Genomic DNA, 18,420 nt, shown 5'->3' with positions numbered 1-18,420 from the left:
CACATCCATTCTCTTTCAGATTTTTTTCCCGCATAGGTTATCACAGATGTGCATTTGTTTTTTATTTTAAAGGTGACCCATGATCATAAGACATGTAAATGTGGCAGAAGAGGAAAAAGTTGGTGACAGTGCCTCCCCCATCCTACGATCCTTGATAGTCTGCTGTAAAGTTTCTTCTCAATATTCAACTAACCATGCACGCTTCTGAAATGGAATTTGGGATCACACATACATCGCTCTCTTGGGCTTTCTTGCTATCCATGCCTAGGTCTGCCGCCTTCCTTCAACCAACTGCAGAGTATCCCAGCATTGGACTATTTTGTGACTATTTCCACAGGGTAATCCCTGAAGTGAGATTACAGGATCAAAATATTTCTCTACCTCCTCAATATGTTGCATTTTATCATTGCTTTTTCGAATTTTGGTAGTGATGGGTGAAAATGAAATTGTGTTCGAATTTTAAGTTGCTTAAGTATTCATGAGGCTGAGCATCTTTTTTCTTTTTTCTATGTTTAGTGGCTATTGTATTTCTTCTGCAAAAAGCTTGCTTGGGTGGCAGCCCAATTTTTCTCTTGGAATGATGCTATTTTTTCATATCTTTTAAAAAATTTTTAGAAATTTTTATTGAAGTAGAGTTGACTTACAGTGTTGTGTTCATTTCTGCTGTACAGCAGCGTGATTCAGTTACACATATGCACATATCCATTCCCATATAGGTTATCACAGAATATTGAGGAGATTTTCAGGGGCTATACGCAGGGCTCCATTTACCCTGCATTCCGTATACCATAGTGTGCCCGTGCCATCCCAAGCTCCCCAATCTTTCCCTCCCCCCGACCTGGTATTTTTCTTAATTTAAAACAGCACTTTATATAATAAAGCCCTCAATCTACTGTTTGTCATACATTTTCCCCTCATTTATCTTCTGTTTATGGTATGTGTTTTGCACACACAAAACTTAAATAATTGTGCAGGTGAAATTTTTAATTTTTTCCTTTCTGGATTCTGAGGTGTATCTCTTTTCAAGAAAGGCCTTCTCAGTCTCAAGATTATGGAATTCTTATTTTTTTAGTTTCTTTTCCTATTTTTATAATTTTTCAAAATGTATATACATCTTCATTACATTGCAATGTATTTTGTGTGTGTGAATGTGGCATGAGGTGAAAACTCAATTTTTCCCTCCTCCAGATGGGTAACTAATTATTCCAGCATTGTTTATGGAAAAATATTTAGTCTTTCTCCACTAACAAGAAATACAATCTTTATCAGATACTAGATTCCCATATATACACTTTATTTTATTAGCCTATTTTATTCTATTTTACACTCTATTTTATTCATTTATCTATATGATCTTCCTACAACCTTGTCATAATGCTTATTATTCTGACTTTGTATTATCTTTTAAAATCCAATAAAGCAAGCATCCTCTTTTATTTTTTTACAAAAATTGTTTATTCTCATGTATCCATCCAATCTTCTAGACAAAAGTTCGAATCAATTTGTTCTTTTAATCAGAAATTTAACTGAAACTTATAAACTAACTTGGAGGAGAATTGAAATCTTCACAACGTTTAGCCATCCCAAGCAGAAATACAGTATTTAGTTTATTTAGATTTCCTTTGATATACTTCAATATTTGCTTCTAAACAGGTCTTAGATATTTCTTGCATGAATAAGTCACTGTATTTTCAGTTTTGTGGGTGATTTATGCTTTGTTTTGTTTTTGCTATGGTGAATGGAATAATTTTCATTTTATATTTTCAACTTATTACTATTATATAAGAAAGCTAGTTTGTGTCTGGGAATCCTTGCAAACTCTCTTGTTTTTTCTATTAAGTAATCAGTGGAGTCTCTTGGATTTTCCATTTAATAACTGCTTGACTTATTAGCCTATTACAGAAAATGAAAACATAAAAAAGGAAAGAAGCGAACAGTACCTGTAAAATCAATTCTTCTGAAATAGACATTGTTAAGATTTTGATGAATGTCCTTCAAAAAAGTATGATATATATATATACACACACATAGGTACTTAAAGAGTATCATAATATATAACACTGTGCATATATCTACTGAAGTAGACAAACATATATGTCTATGAATTAAGTAGAATGTATACCAAATCTCACAGACAGCATCATAACATGAATATTGTTTTCTAATCCACTTTTCCTACTTAATAAAATGTTATCCAACCTTTTTTCCATGTTATTATTCTACATTAGCATTTTAATGACTGCATTAAATGTATGAATTTATTTAAGCGATCCTCTCACTTTGAACAGTTGAGTCCATTTTGCAATATTGTGATTCTAGAGTAAACACCTCATTACCAAAATATTTATGAATATTATGATTCTTTCTTTAGGAGAAATTTCTAGAAGTGGACTTTCTGGATGCAAAAGGCTTTTGCGACGAAGCTGACAAGTTGCCTTCAGAAAACTTATTCTCCCACCTCTGCTTTTAAATACATATTTCTGCTTCACATCTCCCCTTCTTCAACGAACATTATACAACAGGCATTTCTTAAGTTCTTAACCTCACTGGCAACATTATTTTAATAGTAGTATTCTGTCAGCCACCAACCCTCCTTGGAGCCTTCACAGTTCCTTCTGTTTCCTGGGATAACCCCCAAATTCCCAACTTCCAGACCAAGTAGCTTCATTTGACAACGGGGAGCCTCCCCTGGGGGTTCCAGCTTCTAAAGTCAAAATAAAATGGTTAACTCAGCCCAATCCTGTTCACTCCGTGCAGCGGGAAGGTCGCCAGGAGGCACCATGAAATGGAAATCATTCCAAGTTTTCTGCCGTGTATTTTTTCTACACGGTGGAGAAGATCCATTTGTGTTTTAAACAAAAACGCCCCCTTCTTGTCATCTTCTCTCAGTCAAAAAGGTATCATCTTTTCCCCCAACAGGTATTTGCTTGGCAAGAAACTCCTCATTCAGAAACCCTTCCAGCAAGGGGATAAATTTTTCTAAGGCAGCGAGTGACTACACACACATCTGCATTGACAAGTCACAACTTATAGCCTTCTATGGTGTTTCTGCGCTTTTGAAAATGTTAATAAAAACTTAATGTGGAAAAAAACCAACTTTTTCCAAATATGTGTACCAATAAGCCCAAGGCAACTCATACTTTCTTATAAAATAAAGTAGGTCACTCACATCAATCATGTTGTCTTAGCACATTTTTTCCAAATTAGGAATTCTCAATCCATCAGACCCGGTTATGGCATCTCTTTTCCAAACATTTCCTTTTAATATGCTCTTTAACATGATAAGCAAATCTAATAGAATACATTAGTGTCACTTTTCCGTGATGGAGTGTTTCCTCCTGTTGTGACCCACGATGCGTTCAGGGAAAGATTTTTACTGGTTCCCCCTGGAACAGCGATTGTTTATGGCACATGTGCCAATGGCCCTAAAGCTGCCAAGGCTACACTTGGGTGCTGACCTTAGAAAGACCCCAGGACTCTGACCTCACCTCTCCAGGGATCATAGATGTAGAAAAGTCAAAAGATGTGTGTTTCCCAAAGCAAAATAATAAATCCAGATTCTGTACGTGAGGAGTGTTTAAATTGAGGCTGTCGATACAGTAGAGTTGCTCATGCACACGGACTATCCCATACAGATCAAAAGCTTGTACTGGGCTTCATTTTAAAACCACATTGCTTGCAGAACATTTCCAAATCTCCTGAATCACGCAGCAAGGGAGGATCCTTGGCTTCAGACACGTGGGATGCTCCAAAACCAGTTACCATCTTCTTGCAAGTGAATTTGGACATTGTATGAGATGCACGCTCTGTTTACAACCCACTGGAGATAAATATATTTGTATGTTCATATATTTGACAACATTTACCTGGCAAAACCAGAGTCTTTGTTTCCACTCATACCTCTGGTTCCTGGACTCGTGTGTTCAGTGTTAGCACTGGCCTTTCTTTTATCTGGACAGAGTTTGGGAATAAAACACTTGTGAAAGTTGGGGATTGGGAGAGGTTTGTGGAGCGCCCAGGAATTCAGTTGTTCAGACTTTTTGGCCACCCAGCAGGAAAACATCTGAATGGAAAAGGAAAAGTTTAGTTTGTCTTCTGGATCTTTCGAATGGATACGTAAGGTCCTGCGGACACTGGTTTCGATGGCCCATCCTGTAAGTCACATCACTTCTTCCTAATGTCCTAGGAAACAAGAAAGTAACGTTATGGCCTCTGATCAGCCATAGCTTCCTGACCCTGCCCCATTGTTGCCCAGAGCTAATGACTTGAGGCTCTGTGTGTCCATCACAAAAATGTGTGTGCTAGGGGCAGTGACGGACACATAAAGTCATAGCTCCTGCCCTTGAGATGCTTGAGGTCAGGCTTGATATCAAGTAGAATACAATAAGGAAAAGAAAAAAAAAAATCCAGGGAGCTCAGAGGAGGGAGAGGTCATTGCCAGGTAAGGGTGAGTGCAGAAAAAGATTGAGAAGACGGTCTTCGAGCCGGGCCCTGACCAGTGAGTGGGCTTTGGATCTGCACAGATGGGGGAAGGGCATTCTAGGTCAAAGGCACAGTGAGAGTAAGGGGCGGGGAGCAGGCGTGGGAAAGCATGCAGGGAGCAGAGGCATGACAAACAATTGAGGACCAGCTGAACACAGGCTGCAGAAAGAGAAGCATTAGAGGAAATCAGGGAAGGGAGATTGATGCTAGTGTGTGAGATGCCTTGAGTGCCAACATAAGGAGAAAAGCCTCCAGGGAATGCTCCCCCTCTGTACCCCCAAAATTGTTCTGGTCACATCACCACGTCTGCCTGGAATAGGAAGATTATTAGGGTGATCATGTTTATGTGGGTGCATTTAAACCCCCTCAACCTTTTGTCTCTTTAACCCTTCTTCTCTACGTAGGCTAATGCTATGGCAAATTTAAGTGTTTTCCATTGCTGACGTTTGGAGCACCATCCTGGAAATTCCTGCTGGCCTCAAAACCACTGCTTACAGAGATTTAGGATTCTTGCAAGTTCAGTGGTTTCTCTGAGTCGATTAACATTTGTAGAAGCTGCCCCTTTCCTTGTGGCCCATGGACCCAGAGGGGACTATGCAGTGCAAGACTTGAGGTGTTTCGGTAAACCCATCACTTTGTTCACCACACATTTATTGAGCAACTACTATGTGTCTTAATATTGCTCCATGTGCTGAGGACGAAGTGTGTAAACAGAACAGACAGGGTTCCTTGTCTTCATGGGGTTTACTTTCTGGTGGGACAGACAGAAAGTTATCGAGATCATTTCAAAGTTATAAGGAAAACAAAGGAAATAAGCTAAGCGACATGAAAGAGTGACAGGAAGCAGGAGAAGGATGACCACGTTGGAGAAGATGGACAGAGAAGGCCTGAAGGAGGGAGGCTGGGAAGGAGGCAGCTAGAGGAATGGCTGAGGGAGAAACATGGAGAACAGAGGATGCAGCAAGTGCAAGTGTGGGGTGAGCTGGAAGAAGCTAGGAAATGAGAGGGACAGGGAGCAGATAGGGCTGGAGCAAGGCAGGAGCCCTTTTGGGATTTGAGGTACCATGGGAAGTTCCTGCAGGGTTTGAGGCGGGAAGTGACCAAGCTATGAATGTTCGAGCCACCATGAGGCACCATCTGCTCCGCCTCTCCGTTGCTGGCTTGCCCCGCAAAGTCAAAACGAGTGCTCGGAGTGCATCAGCTTTTATTTTTACAGCAATCTTTGTACCCAAACCACCGTAGCATTTTTAATAACAAACTGGCAGGGAGTCAGACATCTGTACTTGAAAAAAACAGCCCAAGCCAAGTATTTCTAAATGTTTTATATTTACTTGTAACATTAGAATAACCATGAGGTTGCTTTTTGCATAATCGGAACCATTCTCATTAGGGTTCGACAGATCTCATCCTTCATGGGCTTGGGTGGTGGTTTTCATTATGGCAGTGACATTGATCTGACGGGAGTGCATCTCTCCTTGAACGTTTGTGGATAAAAGAGGAAGAAGATGAGAGAAGTCAGGGCAGGCCAGGAAAATGAGAACTCTACAAAGATAACCATCAGCTTGGCATTGGGGTGCCCTGAAAAGAGTCCAGGTTTCAAACTTCAGCAGATCTGGGCTAGAAGTTCAGCTGGGTGACCTTGGGTGAGTCACTTAACCTCTCTGGGCTCCTGTCTACTCATAGGCAGAAGGAGGATGATAATAGAAACTACTTCATGGAGTTGTGGTGCGGTCTTAATGCAATAACATGGGTAAAGGGGCCTAGTACAAGGGTGTTTTCTGCTTGCCTTCCTCCAAAATTAGCGTTTCACATCCAAGATGGAGACACTACCCTCCATCTTTTTTCTAAAGTAGGCTCGCAAGATTTATCAAGCAAAAATACAGTATATCCAGTTCAATTTGGATTTCAGATAAACAACAAATACTTATTTTCTATAAATGTGTCCCATGTAATATTTGGGACACACTTAGAGCAATCAAGGAATCCTTTATCTGGAAACACTGTTCTAAAGGTTTACTGATCCCAGGAGTTCCCTGGTGGCCTAGTGATTAAGGACTGGGCATTGTCACTGCTGTGGCTCAGGTCACTGATATGGAGTGGGTTTGATCTCTGACCTGGGAATTTCCGCATGGCATGGGCATGGCCAAAAAAAAAAAAAAAAGAAAAAAGAAAGAAAAAAGAAAAAGAAAAAAAAGGTTTAATAATCCTAAGAAAGAAGGGTTTTGAGGCCCAGTCTGGTCTTGGTATTCTACCTGGTCACCTGGTTCAGAGACAGCTGATATCCTTGTAAAGACTGTCTTTCTTGCTCACTGAATCTACAGTGCCTAGAACAGAACCTGGCCTATATTAGGTGCTCAATAAAAATGTATTGCATGAGCAACTAAAAAACTGTAAGACTTCAAGTCAATCAGATTTGGGAAGTGCATATAAATATATTTTAAATAAGCCTTATAAATCATGCATCCCCTATACCTGAGGTCAAAACGAAGACAGAGCCATTGACCACCCCAGCCCTCACTCCCCACCCCCAGAATCCACCTGGAATCAAAAAGGAGGGCAGCCATCATGTTCTCACTGCCTATTAGCCACCTGCAACCCCTGCCCTGAACTCAATTCCACCCACCCCCCAACCCCCCCCCCGCAAAAAACATGGGTTGCAAGAATATTTCATATCAACTCATTTCATACTTCATTTATTTTATTAAAAAAAAAGATAAACTTACACATTCAGAGTCCACTTTTTTCTCCCCCTTCCTTCTGGCAAACAGGAGACATCTGGGCTGGGAGGTGGGGGAATGGCGGGGTCTCAGGTTGGGAGAAGCTGCGGGTGTGGGGAATAGAAGTCAGGTGTGGCCCCTTCTGAGCTTCCCAGCCTGGCAAACGTCTACATTTCTCGGGAAGTTGTGAGCACAGAGGATTTCCCCAGGAATCCAGGCTGGGCTTGTAAAGAAATGATCCCAACATCAAGAAAAGAAACCGGCCAGTAAAATCCTAGTTAGTTCATTTTCTAAGACTTCTGAATGTGTTTTGAATTTTCTCTAAATTAAGATAATCATAAAAGGTTAAGATATTTAAACAGAGCTCCACCTGATCCCGGGGCTTGATGTGTATGCTTAATTAGTTCCCGAACATATGGTTCAGAGCTTCTTATAAAAACAGGGTAATGACTCGAGGTATATTTGGGTATTAGATTGAACGATGTTAAAGGGACATTCAGACCCATCTCAAAGGCCCTAACCTGCCCTTGATCTGTGCTGGAAGCTTTTGCTGACATCTGTTTCAAAGAGATATCAAAAAACTTTCCAGTGGCCTCATGATAAAACAAAAATCCACACGGAGATAGATATCAGGCATTAAAATACTTAGGATTCGACATCGCGGGAGGAATGTGTGGCCCCAGAATGTAACAGTCGGGGAGGGGGGCGGGCGGGGGGGTTAGTCGAGGAGGGCGGCTCTGAGAATCATGATGCCGGGGCTCCATACGGAGAGGGAGCAGCTGGGTCACAAATGTCCCCAGGGCCCTTTGTTCTCTCGTGTGTTTCAGCCCCTGATAATAAACCAGGTGCTCCCGTGCGAGGAACATAACTCAGGTCGCCAGGAGTCCCTTCCACAGCTCCCAGGCAACCCCACTCTTCCCTGACCCCACGCCGGGAAAGCGCTGGTGGCGACGCCCCCGAGAGGAGCGAGGGAGGGCACAGACTCAACGCCACGCGCGGTCCGCTCGGGTTGCGTGCCCAGCCCCACCCCTAACCCTGGTCCCCAGAGAAGGTAACGCGAGAGTTCCTCTGCAGCACACAGCGGCCCCTCCCCAACCTCCAATCAGATTGCAGCTCCTAACCCCTTTCTGCGTGAGCGCCCTGGATCCTGTCTATTTGTGAAAATTGGGGCCGTAAAACAGGCTCCGGAGGGGATCAGACTCATCTCTTCAGCTTTAGTGCACCTCACTCTACCCGAATTCATTTATTCGTTCCTACTGTCGCCCATCCTTTCAACAAAAGTACTCAACCAAGCACCGATCGTGGGCGGGGCCGGGGGACTAGGTAAGGAAGCGCTGTGGGTGGGAAAATCAGAGTGGCTTTCAGTAGCGTCCTGCCCTCCGGGGGCTCACAGTCTAAGGACATGAGGCGGATATGGGAAGATGTCTGTGGCGAGGCCATCACAGGTGTTTGAGAGCAGGGTAAGCAACGTGATATAGGAAACCTGAGAGGAAGAGAGCATTTCAGGCAGAGTAATGACGACAGCTTCACAGAGGACCTGGCGTTTCCCCTGGGCTCTGAATGATGACCATCTGGACCGTGGTCACTGAGGGTGACAAGGCAAAGGAAACCATTGTGGCCCCAAAACAGTAAGTCGCTTTTCAGGTGGAAAGAGCATACCCATACCCCCTCATCTGATCCTCAAACATCCTTATTTAGTTGATAAGACAGGGATAATTGATTCCACTTAATAGATAAGGAAGCCAAAGTGCACTGAGGTTATATACATTTCCCGAGGTTTTCACAGTGGAGCCCAGATTCGAACTCAGGCTTAAGCTTCCCAGATCCACCTAAGGCTGAAAAGTTAAGGAAAGGTCAGATTGCCAAGGGTCTTACATTAAAAGCCGAGGAGGTTGCTATTTCCTCTGTGGTCACAGGGAGTCATCGAGGACTTTGAGCAGGGCTTGAAGATCCACTGGGCAGCTGGGAGCAGAAGCAGCCGGAGCAGGACGATGAAAGAAGGGCGGATGGCTGTCCCTCAAAATTCGTTAAATCCAACCCGGGCTATGAGCCAGAGAGAAAAGAGAACGAGGGTCCAAGAAAGCGGGAGTTAGAGTCCCGTCATGCAGAAGGCAGAGAAAAGGCTCCAAGAACCACTGTAGGCTGTGCTTCTAAAGAGCTGGCTCTGATTCCTCCCAAAGTCAGCTGAGACCTCAGCATCCATGACACTACAGTTTAGAGTGAATACAACGAGCCAGGCACTTTCACATATATCTCTTCATGTAATTCTCATAGCAACCCTTCGACGTATCTCATCTTATCACCCCTCTTTTACAGATGAGCAAACAGAGGCTCACAGTGGTTCAAGAACTTGGCAATGGCTGCACAGGGAATAAATGGCTTAGGCTGGAATGTGAACAGGTCTTCCCACCCAGAGCCTGGATTCCTGACCATGACCTCCCACCACCCCCTCAGGTCTTCCACGCCACTCAGAAGGCCAGGATGTGTGGCTCTCTTTGCCCATCAAAGTGTGTCTGCCTAGCTGCCCTCGGCCTGCAAACCTCTCCCCGGTCTGGCCCAAAGTCACCTTTTTCCTTTGTTACCTCCCCCTGTGTCCCTCAGCGGGGGCGGGGGGTGGGGGTGGGGGGAATCCATAGCCCAGCAGGCAGGAGGCCAGATCCAGACTGTGATATTGTGAGACTGCGTCCCTGTGCACTGGAGTTACAGCCTGGGGCAGCCCAGCGGGGGACCTCAAAGCTCAGGCCAAGCTCCAAGGGACTGAGATCAAAGCCAGCGGGGGGTGGCAGAGCAACAAAGAACAGAAATGAGCAAGGGCAAGCGAATCTGGTCCCATATCATTCCTGTGGCTGCATTGTAGGGCTGAGACTTCTTTGAAGGTCTGGAACAACCCCCACCCCCACCCCCACCCCGCCCCATCCCTGGATGCAAGGCCCCCCCGGGTTCCCTTTCAGGGGCTGGGGGCCCAATAAAATGGGGGCTGAGAAAGTTGTCTGTGGGTAAATGAGGGTTCAGCCTGGTCTCAGTGACCTCTCCTTCAACTCTGTTGCCGGCAACACCTCAGGGACCCCCACACCCACGTTCCTGGGCATAGCTGTTTTCATTTTCCTGCACAGAAAATGGGTGTGGCTCCCTGGTGTTTGGGTCTGTGATGCTTTTTTGTGGCTCTGGGCACAGCACCATACAGACTGGGGGATTTCCAGGAATCCTGGGGACCAGCCTGATGGAGCGACCCATCCTTCGTATAGTCCTAGGTCCATGAAAGTGCTCAAAAGGAACATTCAGTGAGAGCTAAAGGGGTCCACAGCGTAGGAAGAGCACTGGCCAGGGGAGTTCAGACCCAAAGTCCTATCCTAGCTTTGCCAGTGACTTCCCAAACAAGTCATGTCCCCTCAGTTTCCCCGTCTGTGACACTAAAGAGAAGCTGACTCTCCTAAGGTTTCCACATGCTTCCACATCTTCTCCTGTGGCCCCTGTTCTGGGTCATCTCCTATGAGAGGCCCTTCCTGACCACTCAGGCTACAGCAGCCCCCTCCCCTCTCCAGACAACTTTTACTATGTCAACTTCATTGTCTCCGCTTGACTTTTTCCTTTTGGATTTTTTTCTTTTTTCTTTCTTTTTTCAGTCTTTTTAGTGCTGCACCCGCGGCATATGGAGGTTCCCAGGCTAGGGGTTGAATCAGAGCTGTAGCCGCCAGCCTAAGCCAGAGCCACAGCAATGCCAGATCCGAGCTGCGTCTGCAACCTACACCACAGCTCACAGCAATGCCGGATCCTTAACCCACTGAGTGAGGCCAGGGATCAAACCCACAACCTCATGGTTCCTAGTCAGATTCATTTCTGCTGTGCCATGATGGGAATTCCTCTGTTTGGGTATTTTTCCACTTGCTTATTAACTATTCCCCTGAATAGGATGTAGCTCCAGAACAGCAGGGAGCCTGTTGGAGCTTGCCTCTGCTGCTCCTTGCTCTGTCTGGCCCAGGATACAGCCCAGCATGGAGGAGGTGTTCAGCTAATGTTTGTTGAGTGAATACATGAACTATGCACTTTTCTGTGTCAGAAGGTGTTCTTCAAAAACCATGTTTATAATGGCTACAAAATAGTCCAAAGTATGGATATATTAAAATATATTGAACAAATCCCCTGTTGTGGGATATTTAATTTAATAAGTACCTTTTACTAAGCACCCAAGGAAGGTCACTTTTGTGTCTCTATGTTTTGTCTCCAAGGGAGACACTTGTGTACCACTGTTCTCTGCCCCAAGCATGGCCTGGCACACAGGTGCTATTCAAAGGTGTTCGTTAAATAAAGACTTTTCTCCTCCTGGAATTTCCCATTGTGGCTTAGTGGTAGCTACCCCGACTAGTATCCAGGGTTCGATCCCTGGCCTTGCTCAGTGGATTAAGGATCTGGTGTTGCTGTGAGCTGTGGTGTAGATCACAGACGTGACTCAGATCCCGAGTTGCTGTTGCTGTGGCACAGGCTGGCAGCTGCAGCTCTGATTCGACCCCTAGCCTGGGAATTTCCATATGCTGCAGGTGTGGCCCTAAAAAGAAAAAAAGAAAGAAAGAGAGAGAGAGAGAGAAAGAAAGAAAGAAAGGAAAGATAAGAAGGAAAGAAGGAAGGAAGGAAGGAAGGAAGGAAAGAGGCGTTCCTGTCGTGGCACAGTGGTTAACAAATCCGACTAGGAACCATGAGGTTACAGGTTTGATCCCTGGCCTTGCTCAGTGGGTTAAGGATCTGGCGTTGCCGTGAGCTGTGGTGTAGGTCACAGACGAAGCTGGGATCCCGAGTTGCTGTGGCTGTGGCATAGGCCGGCAGCTACAGCTCCGATTCGACCCCTAGCCTGGGAACCTCCTTATGCTGAGGGAGTGGCCCTAGAAAAGGCAAAAAGACAATAATAAATAAAATAAATAAAAATAAAAAAATATAATAATAATAAAAAAAGAATTTCCTCCTCCCCAAAACATTTTGAATTATTTTACTTCTCCCTACAGTTCTATTTTGAAAGTTGTTTGTCTACCAAGCAAATGAACTTATCACGAATTAATTGCTTTCCTAGTTTAATAAGTCATTTCTAGCTGCAATCCTGCCTTTCCAGCAGCTCTGGCTATCATGAGAGAATTGGCGTCACCACGTGCAGCTGATGTCATTCCAGATCACTGCAATGGAATGTGAAGTGTCAATCAGCCTGAGTGATCCTGTAGGGAGTAATCTTACCACTTCATGAGGCCCTTCAAAATTGCCACAATGCTCAGTAATGGGCAGAATGGTCTAAGCCAACCCTGAGGCTCTGGGATCCCTGTACTGTACATCCTCACTCCTACCAGGGGTCCTGAAACCTTTATCTCTGTCTCTTCTTATTGCCATAGAACCCTGCAGAGACCCACAGACCATGCTTAGCACTGAGGCCAGGGCAGGAGACGAACCAACTTCCGGAATGTCCACTTTGTTCTGGCCCCCCAAACACGTGGAGCACGGAAACCTGGCTGGGCACATGAGCCTCTCATGACTGTGCAAAGCAAGTCCAGATGGCACGAGATGCCATGAAATCCTAGCTTTGCCCCTTGGGGAGCCCCCTCCAAGGGCAGACACAGCCCGGACACGATGCATTTCGCGATAGCCGTCCGAAAAAGGACAGAACCACCAGCCTATAAAGAAAACATGGTGAATATGGATCATGTCATCTTTAATGTGCTTCCATCATTTTAATTCACATCTGCAAGGAAACTTTTGACCCTTCAAAGGTTTCCCACAGGCAACATCCCCTTTAAGCTTCATTCAGGAGGAAGACAGCAGAAATTGTGAAGGTCGACAAAGATATTGTGACAAATCTGAAGTCAACCAGAAAGATGGGGCTGGAGAGGCCAGGTCCGGAGCCTTGTTGCTCACACTGGCCTTCAGCCAGAGGATGCAAACAGGGACTGGGTACCATGAGGAGGCTGTTAAGGAGTTAGGAACAGGATCATCCCAGACAGCTGGGCAGGTTGTGCACTGCATCAGGGCACCTCCACCACAGGGATGCTAATCACGTCTTAGACATGGCAGATCTGTATATGTATTCCATTTCTGTGGACTGCAATAAAGTGTTTATTCTAATAATCAGTCTGTTATAACACTTCTCCAACAGATTGAGGTAAGTGTCTTGGGAAAGAGGCCACCTTTTAAAAATCTGCACAGAGGTGCTGTATGACTGGTGGCAACCCTGAGAGAAGACATTCAGAATTGGGAAGCCTGGGCAGAAACAGAAAGGAAGAGTTCCGGTCTTGCTATGCCCCCAGAAGGTTGCCTGCCCTAATGGCTGAGGCGTCTGGGAAAGGGAGCATGCAGGATAAAAAAGGTATCTGCAAGCCAGTAAGGTAAAAGACAAAGAGCCCAAGAGGACAGTGGACAGTGGCAAAAGTTGTCTTTTCTGTAAACTGGCCAGGATCCAGTTTCTATTGCTTGCAAACAAGATCTTTAATCATATTAGCTTAGATTATGATTAGCTGCATAGGAGAAATAACATTAATAATAATGGCTTAAACAAAACTGACATAAATAAATGAAGTGCAGAGGTACAGAGTCTAGAGCTAATAGGACAGCACCCAGGTCTTGCCATCTCACCCCTCCATCCTCCTTAGCAGGCCAGTCCAAGATAGTTGCTCCTGCTCCAGTGATCTTGACACATTTCAGGCAACAGAAAAGGAAACACGGGGTGGAAAAAAATCAAGCTCTTTCCCTTTAAGGACACATCTGGTAAATTGCCTGCAACTCTTCTACTTGCATCTCATTGACCAGAACTCAGCCAGATAACCACACCTAGCTGCAAGGGAGGCTGGGAAATGTAGTTTTTATTCTGGACAATTATTTCCTCTCCTAAGAAGGAGAGGCTCTATTGAAGAGGAGGAATGAGGGTTTGGATATTGGAGTGTATGACAGATTCCATGTATGTCACACAATTGCCAACCTCAACTTCATGTAATCGAAGAGAACATAAATTAACAAGGAGAATATTTTTGTACCCATTAGATTAACACAAATTGAAATAATTGACAATATCCACTGTAGTGAGGCTGTGGGGAAACAAATACTCATGCACTGATGGTGAAAATACAAATTGTACAACCTCTTTACTGAGAATAAATTTATTCTCTCTCTTGGCAGTATTTATTTAAAAGCACCATATGCACAAAGATACACATATAAAAATACTCTGGTATTAATGGAAATTTAGAAATGAGTTCAACATCCAGAAATAGGGGCAGGGAAGTATAAACTCGAGTAGCTGGTTTGCAGAATCGGCAGAGGTGAAAAAGACAGGGACAGTCCTATATGTACTAGCATAAAGATAATTCAGAGAGGAGTTTCCTTTGTGGCTCAGACGTAATGAACCCTACTTGTAACCGTGAGGATGTGTGTTCGATCCCTAGCCTTGCTCAGTGGGTTAAGGATCTGGCGTTGCCCTGAGCTGTAGTGTAGGTCACAGACACAGCTCAGATCCTGCTACAGCTCTGATTCGACCCCTAGCCTGGGAAACTCCATATGCCACGGGTTCAGCCCTAAAAAGACAAAAAAAAAAAAAAAAAGATAATTCAGAGATATATCTACAAATGACGGTTGAAAAGAGAGATGCCTTTTATGTTTAATCTCCTATGAGCACAAAGAAAAGGATTGTTTTTCTGATCGTACCCGTATAACCAAACACACAGGAAAATATATGAATAGACACTCTATGAGCTGTTAACAGTTGTTGTGGCGAGGAAGAGAAGTAGAATTTTGCTATATTTATTCAAACTTTTTTTTTCTTTTTTCTTTGTTTTTCTTTTTAAGGCCACACCTGTAGCATATGGTGTTCTCAGGTTAGGGATTGAATTGGAGATGCAGCTGCCAGCCTACCCCACAGCCACAGCAACGCTGGATCTGAGCCGCATCTGCAACATATGCTGAAGCTTGTGGCAACGCCAGATCCTTCACCCACTGAGCTGCCAGGGAACTCCTGAGCATTAATTTTCTTAACTGAGAAAATCCATATAATATGCTTAGCACACCCAGCATATAGGAATGGTTCTATAAGTGTTATTTATATATCTTGGTATCTCTGCTCTCCCCTTGCCCACAATCCTTTCAAAGCCTTAGTAGATGCTTACAAATTTTGGTGAATGAATAAGTTGCTAGTGGTAACACTTTTTCTGAGTGTAAAAATAACCAAGAGAATTAGGTTTAGAGAGCCCAGATTTTACTATTTCCACATGTCTTCCCACTCAGGGTTCTTCAAATTATAGGTCATAATCAATTAGAGGGCTTTCTTTTTTTTTTTTTTTTTTTTTGTCTTTTTGCCTTTTCTAGGGCCACACCTGCGGCACATGGAGCTTCCCAGGCTAGGGGTCTAATCGGAGCTGTAGCCACTGGCCTACACCTGAGCCACAGCAACTCGGGATCCGAGCTGCGTCTGCAACCTACACCACAGCTCACGGCAACGCTGGATCCTTAACCCACTGAGAGAGGCCAGGGATCAAACCCTTAACCCCATGGTTCCTAGTTGGATTCGTTAAGCACTGAACCACAAAGGGAACTCCAATTAGTGGGCTTTAAGACAATTTATTTGTTAGAAACTAGTATTTAGAAATATAGAATAGGCTGACGTCATCTTGAGCTCAGCCCACCTGCTTCAGATGCCTTAATAAATCTCTCTTGCTTCACGGAAAAAAAAATACACATATGGAATAGAAAAATATCAAGTGAAAGAACAAATCTTGTTACAGGAGATTCATTTTGTGGATGTGTGTACTAGATTGCAATGTAAGATGTAGTTCTTACTGTTAATTGCAGTAAAAATTACATGGGGAAACCCCGCTTCAAGTGCAATCTTATTAAGTCTGAGTGTAGCCTCCCACTGCTGCCCAATTCCATGCTAAACGTTATGAGCTGAAGAGAGGCAGTCTTTTGCAGCAGCCACATGGGCCTGTCAGGTGGACAAAGATGACAGGTGTCCACATGAGAGCCTCCTATCTCCCTGCCTGCTGGGGTCTTCCCTTCATCACCATGATGCTGGAACTTGGGCAAGTAGAAATCTCTGGCCCTGTATTAGTTTGCTAGGGCTGCTGTAACAAAGTACCACAAACTGGGTGACTTAAAATAAATTTATTCTCTCATAATTCAGAAGGCTAAAGTCCAGGATCAAAATGTCATTGAGGTTGCTTCCTTCTGGAGCCTCTGAGGGAGAATCTTTTCCATGCCTCACTCCCAGCTATTGGTGGTTGCCAGAAATTCTTGGCTATTCCTTGGCTGCTCCTTGGCTGAGACAGTATAACTCCAATCTCTGCCTTCTTTGCCTTCACCTTGCCTTCTAATCCCTATCTCTCTATTTGTCTCTGTTTCCAAATTTCCTTCTTATGACACCAGTCATTGGATTACGGCCATCCTAATCCTAGTCCGTTATGACCTTAATCTTAACTCAGCTATATCTCCAAAAGCCCTATTTCCAAATAAGATCATATTCACAGGTTCTGGAGGACATGAAATTTGGGGGTGGGGTGGGGAGAGGGACACTAGTCAATGCAGTACCTCCAGTCCCAGAGAGAGGAAGGAACCATGTGGATGCTTCAGTCTGGGAGGCGGGGATCAGGATGGAGGTGAGGTCCTTCTCCGGCCAGTGTGCTGTGAGCATCAGTCCAGGAACCTAGAACTCACAATCCTTGGAATAGAAGTTCCACTTTGCAGAACCCATGTCCACACCTTTAGAAGAGTCAGACTGGTTTATGTACTTGACACTAAGATTGGGGACATTCATTGACTGAAGTTTTTTGCCTGAGGGACATTAAAGATCATATTTTATAGCTAAAAAACCCTGAAGTCCAGGAAAGTTAAATTTTTTCATGAAGTTACACATTTTGAGAATGGTCAAGTCAGGGCAAGAGCCCAGCCCTGGACTCTGCCCAGCGCATGACCATAACCTTTTGTCTTAATTACTTAAGTCTAATAACAATTGTGGCACCTACAGGTGGCTTGCAGGAATGAGGGAGAATCCAATTTCTCTGCATTCTTCAGCCTCCCCACCAATGGCACTTCAAATTTTTAAAAAATACATAATTCAGTATAGATTGTGCTCAACCTTATAAAAGTGCGAAAGCTATCTCTATCAGGATCTTTAGAAAACTTTGCAAATGTTTGTTGTTGTTGAACCCTATGACCGAAGCTGATGCAATAGCCTTGATTTTAACTCTTGCAGCTCCAGTGCATGATTCTTAATCACCCCCTCCTTTTCCAGTCAGACGGTCTCCCACAAGCCCCACTGGTAATGGGATTCTAGAGTCTAATGGAAGAGTGACAAGGCCCCCTGCTGCCTCCTGAGTGCCTAGCATGTGCCAGGCCATGTTAAATGCTGTATGTGAATTTTCCCATTTTCCCTTCCAACAGCTTCTATCTGCTCTAGCAGATGGGGAAACTGAGGCCACATCTTAGCAAAAATAGGCATTTTTAAAAATCTGAACGTCTCTATAGGGGACACACACTGTCTAGTGTCATTACGGGTCCCACCGATCCATTATGGTAACCACTCCCCCATAAAAAATAAGATACTCTCTCTTTTAAAATATTTTCTTTTTAAAAAATAGCTTTACTGAGATAATTCACACATGATACCATTCATCCCTTTCGAGCATACAATTCGATGGTCTACAGTATATTCACAGCCATGTGTAGCCATCATCACAGTCAATTTTAGGACATTTCCATCACCTCATAAAGAAACCCTGCACTCTTTAGCTATCACCTCTCTATGCCTCCACCAGCCCTAAGCAGTCATGAGCCTACTTTTTGTCTCTATATATTTGCCTGTTCTTGACATTTCATGTAAATAGAACCATACCATATGTGGCTTTTTGTGTCTGGTTTCTCTGACAACATAATATTTTCCAGGTTTATCTACATTGCAGCATATATCAATACTGCAGTTCTTTCTCCCGGTGACTAATATTCCATTGCACGGATATACCATATTTTATTTATCCATTCATCCATTGATGGACATTTGGAAGATAGTTCTTTCTTGATACTATACACCAGTCCCTGTTTGAAGTGCTTTATTTAATCCTCACAACAGCCTCACGAGGTAGGTGTTACTATTACCTCTATTTTACAAAGAAGGAAATCGAAGCACAGAGAGATTATCTAACTCACTCAAGATCATACAACTAGGAATAGCTGCTTGGCCAGTGAGTTTGTAGTTCCTAGTGGCACATGC

General features: G+C 44.0%; 1 protein-coding gene across 12 annotated transcripts in view; it reads left to right on the top strand.

Moving 5' to 3' along the window:
• The window catches only part of LOC110256768 (uncharacterized), a 130,140-nt gene that overhangs the window by 17,452 nt on the left and 94,268 nt on the right, over positions 1-18,420 (top strand). For 2 of the 12 annotated variants that reach the window (XR_014827043.1, XR_014827041.1), the window contains one exon: positions 73-3,174. The exons of 7 other annotated variants lie outside the window; for them this stretch is intronic. The gene's annotated coding sequence lies outside the window, so the exon portion shown is untranslated. Of the gene's footprint in view, positions 1-72; positions 3,175-18,420 lie in introns of those variants that run through there. 3 more of the 12 variants (XR_014827042.1, XR_001301217.3, XR_014827048.1) reach the window with 2 other exon arrangements.

The sequence above is a fragment of the Sus scrofa genome, chromosome 14 (assembly GCF_054392235.1).
Source record: "Sus scrofa isolate SSC_HxYL_T2T_F1_AM1 chromosome 14, Sscrofa_HxYL_maternal_Yorkshire_Landrace_v2.0, whole genome shotgun sequence".
Classification (NCBI taxonomy): domain Eukaryota; kingdom Metazoa; phylum Chordata; class Mammalia; order Artiodactyla; family Suidae; genus Sus; species Sus scrofa.
The sequence above is the reverse complement of the archived record's forward strand: the minus strand, read 5'-3'. Positions and strand labels throughout refer to the sequence as shown.